Below are 10,302 nucleotides of genomic sequence, written 5' to 3'. Positions count from 1 at the left end.
ACAAAAGTCTCACTACCTTAAGTATGCTTTATGTGCCCTGTGTTCTTGCTTTACTCCCCTTGACCTCTGGCCCCTGACAGCCAGTGATCTTTATTTTCTATAATTTTTGTCTTTTCTAAAATATCACATAACTGGGATTCAGTAGTTGGCGGCGTTTTTACATCAACTTCTTCCACACAGTCGCATACACAGAAAGTTACTCATGCCGTTTCCTGGGTGGCCTGATGGCCATGACCTGCTGAATTCTATCTCAGTAGCAACTGATTGTTCCTAAGAATAAAGCTAGCCTCCTTAACCAAGTTAGCAAACTCTTTCTACCTGGAAGAGACCGTAAGAAACTGTGGGAGTCTGCTGTATAAGGCTGAAGTCTAACATCTTCAGATAGCCGTTTGCACTTAGCCTATAACGGTAGACTCCCTTTTCTCACTCCGCCTGATCTGGTAACCCCAGATCTTGTAAGGAGCATCACAAAGCCCTCATAGAAGATCACAGACCCTACCTTTTTCTGATAAGAAAACTGGTTTAGTAACCCCTACCTTATGCTAAGGAGATCCTAGTGTCCTGCAAATGACCTTTAATCGTACCTAGAAGTTCTTCCCCCAATCATAATAGCATAGTTAAGTACTGTGCTTCCCTTCTTGTGATAGGACCCCTTGCTTCTGCATATGAAAGAGTTCCTGTACTACTGTATGTAGATTAAGTATCCTGGCACCCTTAACCCTAGCAAATCAGACACATTCACCCGCAAACCCCCACATACACCGCCCCCATGTCCAAGGTTAATAAAGGCTAGCTGGCGTGCTCTCTCTCAAGTGCTCGCGCCATTCCTCCACCATGACCATCTGAGACTTTGGCAGCAGCTCCACCGCTGATCGCTCGGTGCTGACTCCCAGTAAAGCCCCTCTGGGCCTGCGTCTCACCCGCCTGCCATCGGGCTTAGGACACTCAACTCCTTCCTCCACTTTGGTTAGCGCAGAAGCTTAAGAAAGGGCCGATACATACTTTGGATATCAGCATGGTCTTGTGGGGCTCCTGAGTCACCACTGCCTTCTAATACCAGCACTCACATTCTAGAAGAGCTAAATTGTAACACTCTGGAAAATTCATTTTCCACCTCTCCCAGTGAGACCAGGAAACTGGCCTAGCAACCAGGCCACGGGCCTCACCCTGAGTGCTCTAAGCTGCCCCTGAGCAAGAAGCAGGACCTTGAGACCTTTTGATTTAAAGGTCTGTCAGTTCATGTCCAGAAGCAAGCAGCAACTGGACCAACCCACTGGACTCAGAATCCGGGCTGCCCGCGGGACTCTGAATGGCAGGAAATGGCCACCATTCTCTGCTCAGAATTGAGTGCATGTGTGTCTGATGCTTTGTGTTTTAGGAAGTTCCTCATTGTTGGTCAAAGCTCTGTAATAGTTACAGCTCCACCACATTGCCAGTGTCCTCTCTGTCCATTTTGACAGGTTCTGTCACTCCGGGGATTGGTCTGCTATATCTAAAGTACCCAGTTTCTTTGGCCCTTAGGATTTGCAACTCTGATAAAGAATAGCAGCTTGGGGCTGGAGAGCTGGCTCAGCAGTTAAGAACACTGTTTGTTCTTCCAGAGGCCCTGAGTTCAATTTCCAGTAACCACATGGTGGCTCACAACCATCTATACTGTTCAATCAAATGCCCTCTTCTGTCATGCAGGGCTACATGCTGGCAGAGCACTGTACACATAATAAATAAATCTTAAAAAAAAAAAAAAAAGAATAGCAGCTAAAGCAATTCCACATTTGAGTTTGGGAAGATGATTCAAACAGCAACATAATTACCAATAAGGGATGTGGGGAAGTTTGCAGCAGTGTGTTCAGCTGAACTATGGCGACATCAGATAACTGGACATTTACATTGCAGTGCAATTGTTTCCTAAAGTGAGGTTATGTAACTTATTTATGAGTGTGTCTCTCTATAACATCAACTGAGTGCTTGGTCCAAAGTGAAGATCTCATGCATATTAAAAATGCCTTTATGATGCCTAAGGACATGTTAGTTAGTGCCACATGTGTTATATGGATGTGTATTCTTGCCTTGCTCTATCAGTGAGCTTGATTGGGGGAGTTTCTTAATAAACAGTTACATAAAAGCACACAAAAATTTCAGAAATGAATTTAACCATGAGACTGACACTCATCACAAACCTCATTTGTGTAAGCTTGGGTTTACTTTGTTGTGGAGGTAAAAGGTCCAGGCCACAGGGTGGACATAGGGCTCAGTGGAGTGATCTAACTATATTGAGTTTAAAGAATTTTAATTGTTTTGAAGTTTTAAGCTTCTTAAGTTATTAATTAAAGGTTATGATTAGAGAAACTTCACATATATATTGAAGTTTTTTTTGAGACAGGGTTTCTCTGTGTAGCCTTGGCTGTCCTGGACTCACTTTGTAAACCAGGCTGGCCTCAAACTCACAATGATTTGCCTGCCTCTGCCTCCCAAGTGCTGGGTTACAGGTATGTGCCACCACAGCCAGCTCTATAGGTATTCTTCTTCTTCTTCTTCTTCTTCTTCTTCTTCTTCTTCTTCTTCTCTTCTTCTTCTTCTTCTTCCTCTTCTTCTTCTTCTTCTTCTTCTTCTTCTTCTTCTTCTTCTTCCTCCTCTTCTTCTTTTTTTTTTGTAGTCTCTATTTTTTAAATTTTTAAAAATTTATTCAGATTACAACTCAATTGTTATCCCATCACTTGTATACTCCTGTTCCTTGCTCCCTCCCGCTTTCACCCTATTCCCCTCCCCTAGGTCTATGACCGAGGGGGACCTCCTCCTCCACTATATGGTCATAGGCTATCAAGTCTCATCTTGGTAGCCTGCTTATTCTTTCTTTGAGTGCCACCAGACCTCCCCACCAAGGAGAGGTGGCCAAATATGGAGCACCAGAGTTCATGTCAGAGTCAGTCCCTGCTCTCCATGCAACTGTGGAGAATGTCCTGTCCATTGGGTAGATAAGAGTAGGGATTCAATGTTTACTATTGTATTGTCCTTGGTTAGTGCAATAGTTTGAGCAGACCCCCCTGGGCCCCTATCCACCCATCATGACGTTCTTCTTGTAGGTTTCTAGGACCCTCTGGGTCCTTCTATTTCCCCATCTCCTATATTTCTCTTACCTAGAGTCTCAGTAGGATGTCCTCACATCTATCCCAATCTCCTAGTAAGTGAAGACTTTCATGGGACATGTCTTTTGGGCTAGTGCCCAATTATAAGTGAGTATATACCATGTGAGTCTTTCTGCTTCTGGGTTAACTCACGCATTATGATCATCTCTAGTCCCATCCATTTGTCCACAAATTTTGAGATTTCTTCGTTTTTTTAATACACGTTCCGTAGTGTAAATGTACCACAGTTTCTTTATCCATACTTCTATTCTCAACAGAGGACCGAATGCTGAGAAACGCTTAAAGAAATCCTCAACATCTTTAGTCATCAGGGAAATGCAAATCAAAATGACTTTGAGATTCCATCTTATACCATTAGAATGGCTAAGATCAAAAATTCAAGTGACACAACATGCTGGCGAGGAACACTCCTTCATTGCTGGTGGGACTGCAAACTGGTAAAACCACTTTGGAAATCTATCTGGCGCCTTCTCAGAAAACTGGGAATAGGGCTTCCTCCAGACTCAGCTATTCCACTCCTTGGAATATACCCAGAAAATGCTCCACCACACAACAAGGACATATGCTCAACCATGTTCACATCAGCCTTATTCATAACAGCCAGAACCTGGAAACAGTCTATAGGGATTCTTAACATTAGGGATGTGGTTAAGTCATTTTAGAGTATTTAATTAACTCCCTCATCTTCCCACCACCACCACCACCCCAGAGCTACAGCTTGACCTCAGGGCCTGTCACCTCCAGCCCTTCGTCTTTGAATATTTTACTTATAAAATTAGGGTTGCCATTTTATGAGCACCCCAGCCTGTAGTCCTCTACAGTAATGCACTAGTCCAGGCTCACTCTGTGGCAGCTTGGCTTGGCTTGCTTTGCTGCTATTGTTACAAATCATGAACTAAGGAGTCACATCAGATCGTTCTACAGCTCTGGTGTTTTTGTTTGTAGAGTTGTTTTGTTCTGCAGTACTGTGGTCGCAACCTATGGCTTTGGGTATGCTGGACAAGTAATCTGCTGTGGAGCTACAGTCCCAACCCTTATTTTTATTCTGGGAAAGGATGCTTTGTGCTGCCTGGGCTGGCCTTGAATCCACTGCACAGACAGGCCTCAAGGCTGACAGCCTCCTACCACTGCCTCTGGAGTAGCTGGGGTTGCAGAATGAGCCACCATATTGGCTCTCAGAGTCTTATCTGATCTCCATCAGTTTGGTAAAGTGAAATGAAAGAAGAAATCCACTCAGAAGAGATGATGATAACACCTGACATTCAGGAACGGCCAGAGAGGTGGTACGTTGGAGCCGACCTAGGGGAAAGTGTTCTTTTTATGTGCTTGGGCTCCTCACACAGCTCCTTCCCAGTGCCTTCTGGCCTTGGACATTCCATGGCCCTTGAAAGGATGGTTTCTAGTCCTGAGGATTTGCTATGATATAGAACCTTTCTCCCTTGGTGTCAATGCCTTTTACATCGAAGTTACCCTTGCTCAGGTGTGCGTCTGGAAAGGAGACTGTCTTTAGGACATCTGGTTTAGACTGAGCCCCCTACTATTGCCGAGTTCTGTCCCTGTGGACCAAGTGCACCCTGAACATCCCTGCTTCACCCGAGTACCCATCAATAACACAAAAAACTAGGTAGAGAATCACTTCTGATGTTGCTTCCCCAAAACGACGCATCCTAAAAGGACTGATGAGGTCACAACTCATCTGTTCACTCAGTCTATTTGATGAGTGCTTTAGGAAGACGCTAATAAAGATCATTTGGATGCCAGCAAAAGCATCCGTTAATTACCGGACAGTGGGAAGGGTTGGCAGCCACAGGGATTTCTGGTCTGAGGAACTAAACGCATTTACCTGGCAGTCCTTTAAGTGTGGTAATTGTGTTTCTTCTCATTTCCTCTAGTACCAGCCCTTTCCACCCAAAAGATACTCTCTTTGCATAGTGACATGCTCCCCTCAGGGTTTCACACCTAACTCTTTTATAAACCAAAAGTAATCCATAAAACATTTGTCATGGAGTGTCCGGAATATATCAATTCTCTGCTAGGATGGCAGAGAATTGATTTTTTTTTTTCCTTGCTCTTAAACCTCCACAGCTGGGCTGTTAAGGTAGAGCAATACCCTGGGCCCAGGGTTCAAAGCTGCTGCTGAGCAGGAGTGACCCTGTGGAGTTGCACACTAAGGAGCCGCTCTTGCCTCACACAGTGCTGGGTCCACAGCATCTAATTAGGCTGCCTCGTTCCCTGAGGGCTGGAGAGGGACCCAGTGGCTCTGCTCTTAGCCTATATGAGAACAGCAGAGCTGCAACCTGGAGTTGAGATACAGAGAGTTTTACTTCCAGAACAACCAGTGTTATTCCTGCTAACGAGCAGCAAGTTTTCCTGGAACGCCGAAAACCCAGATTCCTTTAAGATCTGTCCCATGGTACACTGCATATACCTTACAGCAAGGGCTTATATTTTATTCATCTTATGATACAGTACCTTTTGGTGTCTGGCCCAGAGACAGTTCTTGTAAATTATAAATGCTTGACTGGACCTTGAATAAACAGTGACAAAAATCCATCTATGTTTTAGGAACCGATTCTCAAAATTCTCTTATAGGTATCCCTTCTGTGAAAATAGGTTTGTTCCAGAATAACCACTGGAAATAAAAATGTACAATGAACTATTTCAGTACATTCAAGTATGTATTCTCCAAATTGATTTCAGCAGAGGAACAATTCAGAAAATGAACATTTAAAAGAGGGAAATCAGCTCAGCCAGGTGGCATAGACTTGAACCCTCACCTACTCTAGAGTCAGGAAGATGAGGTTGAGCCTGTCTCCGAAGCCAGATCGCAAGCTTCTGGACATTTACTGCTCAGCAGCTAACCAGGGAAGTCGGCGTGACTTCCTGTCCCGAGGGAGGCGAGGCTGCGCTTGCCGAGGTCGATGATGTTCCAGTTGGTAGAAGAAAATATATATGAAACAAATTTAGAAACCTAATAACAGGCCATGGGTGAGGGTGACCAGGCCAGCCTTTAAGCTGATTGTTTGGTTTAAATCAAACTTGGTTTTATATAAATACTACTCTTATGTTTTGGAATAAACGTCGGGGTTTAGACTCTGGTAGACACATAGCAGTTTACATAAGGATTTAAGGCAACTGAGAACACTGTGTGCTTTGTCCCAAATGTGAATGACATTTTTAAAGGAAAAAAATTTTAGTAAAGTCAGGTTGGTTTTTTGTTTTGTTTTGTTTTGTTTTGTTTTTTTTATCAGTTTAAGCCCTCCTGATATTTCAAAGCGGAAAGCAAAGGCTTAAGGTCACAGAGTGGCATCAGAGCAGGGTTGTAATTCACTGTTGGGTGATATTAAACTGTTTAAAAGTTCTTATGAAAGAACTGTTCCAGACTTCCTAGTGAGGTCTGAGCTATGATTACGTATCATATGGGATGAGCAGACATACGTGCAAATGAGCTAAAAGCAACACTGTCTGTCTTCAAGGGGGTTAAAGGTCAAAGGTCCCTGTTGTGCAAGGTCGGCCAAAGACAATGGGGATAACGGAGCTGATATCTTTCATCCGTGGAAGAAGTGCCATGCCCTATTTTTATGGTTTGTTCTCAACAGCTTTATCCAAGTCGATTTCACATGCCATACTAGTCACTCATTAAAGTGTACAATGGTTCTTAAACTTGGCACCCAGTGCCACCAGTGAGTTTCCGTCACACTAAGATCATCTGTCTTTAGCGGTCGCGCGCAGTTCTTCTCTCGCCTTCCCTTTGCCGTCGGTGCCTATTGTGGCCTGTCATCACAGGCTTCCAGTATGTGGCCTTCTGTTTTCTACTTTCTTTAGCATGATGCTTTCAAGACTTTGTAGAGCATACTAAATGTCATTCTTTACAGGGCAGGTATATTGTCACTATTTGGAAACACCACGTGTTGTTCACGCTTTCCTCCCTGAGTTGTTTCCATGCTTTGGCCAACACAGAACATGGTGCTACTTGTGTGTAGGTTGGTGTGTAGACACACATGTCCCTGTCTTTTGGCTGCACATGTATAAGCAAAGCCTCAGCCATGCGGTGGCTATGTTTAAACTTTGGGGAACAGCTGAAAGCTTTCCCAAAATGCAACAACAATGTGTGAGCGTCCGCACTTTGCTCACGTCTCCGCTGACCCTGCTGTGCATGATGACAGCATCTAGCCGTGGCTGTTGTCAGCTCTCCTCTGATGAGTAGCACTGAGTGTTCTTCTCATTAACTTGACCGTGGAGGAAAACAGTGCACAGAAAGCTAATTAGGTGGATATGCCGCATGCTATTTAAAGTCTAAGCAGAATGGTTAGTTTTAGACTTTGGCCTTGATTTGTTTGAAAAACGATGTTTAACAAAGAAAAGCCTACAATTTTGGTTCAATAAGAATAAGTTAAGTTAGCTGGGTGTAGTGATGCCGAGGCAGATGGATCTCTGTGAGTTTGAGGCCAACCTAGTCTACAGAGTGAGTTCCAGGACAGCCAGGGCTACATGAGAAACCCTGTCTTGAAAACAACAACAAAAAAGGTGGATGTGATGGCGCACTCCTTTAATACCAGCACTCAGGAGGCAGAGACAGGTGGATCGCTGTGAGTTCAAGGCCAGCCTGGTCTACAAAGCGAGTCCAGGACAGCCAAGGCTACACAGAGAAACCCTGTCTCATAGGAAAACCAAAACCAAAACCAAAACCAAAACCAAACAAAAAAACCCCAAACAAACAACAAAAAAGAATAAGTTAAATTACTAATAGAATACATTTTATTTATGTTAAAGACACTTATTTTATGTGTATGAGTGTCTGTCTACACATATATGTATATACTGCAGTATTGTTGATATAAATATATAAATCACAATGGGAAGGCCAGCCTACCTGGAATAAGAAAAGTCACTTTTAAAAAATGACCCATGATGTTTCTGTAAATATATAAAAACTAAGTATCCAGTTTTTATACCTTAAAACTACAGCATGCTACCAAAATAGTATCTGGAACTATGTAATTCAATAGATGTATAGTTAAACACATGGCATAGTTAGTTCCCCTTTAGCCCTAAATCATATAGTTCCTGGCTAAGATCAGGTTTTCAGACATAGGTAATAAAGTCCCGTGTTTTAAACAATGCAGCATGTTTCGTGTCCTGAGAAAGAGCAGCCAAGAACAGCGTCTTGTTCCGAGCGACAACTCTGAAACTGTTTACGCAGGACTCTAGACCCAGTCCGCAGTGTGGCCTGGTAATTCACCCAACATATTAAAATTTCTAACAAGTTTGATGAAGAGCAGGTAAGAAAAGCCCTGTAGGAGTCATCAGAAGTTCAGCATTTGAAGCCCTGGACCCGGCGGCGGGTGGCGGGGCAGGTGGACTTGGTTCCGTCGTCCTTGGTGCATTCCTCCAGCTGCGGGTCTGTCCCTAGGCTGGGAACGCCGTGAACAACATTTCCAGCCTCGTCAGCGGTTCAATACTTAATGGCAGACGTTGAAACACTAACACAGCACAAGAGCAGTGAACTGGCATCCTCAATGAGTGGCTCGGCCTGGTCGCTTAGGAAGCGCTTACCGAGTGCTGGTTACATTAAGGCACACTGTGGAGGCACACTGCGGTCAGTCAGAGGACAGATTCCTTAGGGAGAGCCCCAGGAGCAAGAGTCCAGCTAAGACACCCACGAGGGAGAAAAGAGCAAAGAGTGATGATCAGCTCTAAAAAAGAAAACAAAGGCGGATGTGAATGAAACCTTTCAAGGAAACGGTAGGACCGCATCGTGTGTCCTGACGTCGTGGAGTGTCTGCTAAGGTACTTCAGGCAGTATAGTGAGACACTGGAGGCCAGATGTCAGCCTCTAAAGGGCCACTAGAATACACAAGGAAGTAAAGGGGAAATCTCACCACACAGGAGAAGACTGTTGCGAGGGGGAGGTGCTGTCGAAGCTCAGAGAAGGTGCTGGGAGAGACTGGAGTTGTGTTCAGAGTCACCTCACGGCCCCCTTCTGGTGTGGAGTCACATCCTTTGAGAATGAAACTTGACGAAGATAATATTGAAAGTAATTTTCATCTTTTCTGTCACTTCTCAAGAATGTCGGATGTGAGGTGCATTTTCAGTTTACATAAAGGTCAAAGTTACTGTCAAAGGTCAAACCGGGAGGTGCACTTCAACATATATTACAAAGTCAAAGTTACTATCAAAGATTCTCCTGGACACATGCTAATGGAGTTTCAGTTACAGTGTTGGAGAGATTATATTAATTTTCCCCATTCTATCCTAGATTCGTTAGTGTGATAGTAACAGCGAGCAGGCCCACAAGGACCAGATGATTAATAGTTACAATCAGTGGCTAAGAACGCCAACCAAATTTTGGAAGGAAAAAGGAACAAAAGGCAAAATGGTTAGAGTAGGTGGTTTATAGATGGCATGGTGGGAAATCTGGAACGAACAGTAGCTGCGTGTTCATGTGTGTAACTATGTAAGTGAAAACCAACAGAGGCGACCCTCACAAAGTGCTTGGTCTTGACTGGCGATGACATAAGCAGTAAGGCGTTTAATTATTTAATAATAAGAGTTGGTTACTAATGCTAATAAGGAACAGAGAAAGGGGGAGGTACAGGGAACATCCAATTAGTTCCATGTTGAACATTCTTTCACGGCTTCCAGTTGCAACTGAAATAAAAGTAAAGTCCCCTGGGCTGGGGGATGGCTCAGTGGGTAGCACACTTGCCGTATAAATGAGTTCAGCTCTCCAGAGCCTGTGTGAAACTGGAAGCTATAACATGCCTGTAATCCCAGCACTTCCACAGTGTGATGGAGGCAGGAGAATCCTCAGAGGCTGGTGGGCCAGCCAGCTTGGTGTTTACCATGGGGATGAGACCATGCTTGGTCCCAAACAAAGTAGAGAGAGAGAACTGGCAGCTGAGTTTTCTCTCCAACCTGTACATGTACTCTGTAGCACAAATGTGCCTTCATATGGGCCGAGGAACATGCACACATGTACACATACACAAATATGCCCTGCTCATATCCCCCACTTTCTCCTTTGTCCCCCCTCCTTGGTGACACTGGTATGCATGCTCTCTCTCTCTCTCTCTCTCTCTCTCTCTCTCTCTCTCTCTCTCTCTCTCTCCTTCCTTCTTCTCCCTTTCTCTCCCCCTTTCCATCTCCTCCTGACCAT

This window comes from Acomys russatus, chromosome 5 (assembly GCF_903995435.1).
Source record: "Acomys russatus chromosome 5, mAcoRus1.1, whole genome shotgun sequence".
In the NCBI taxonomy this organism is placed as follows: domain Eukaryota; kingdom Metazoa; phylum Chordata; class Mammalia; order Rodentia; family Muridae; genus Acomys; species Acomys russatus.
Note: the sequence above shows the minus strand (reverse complement) of the source record.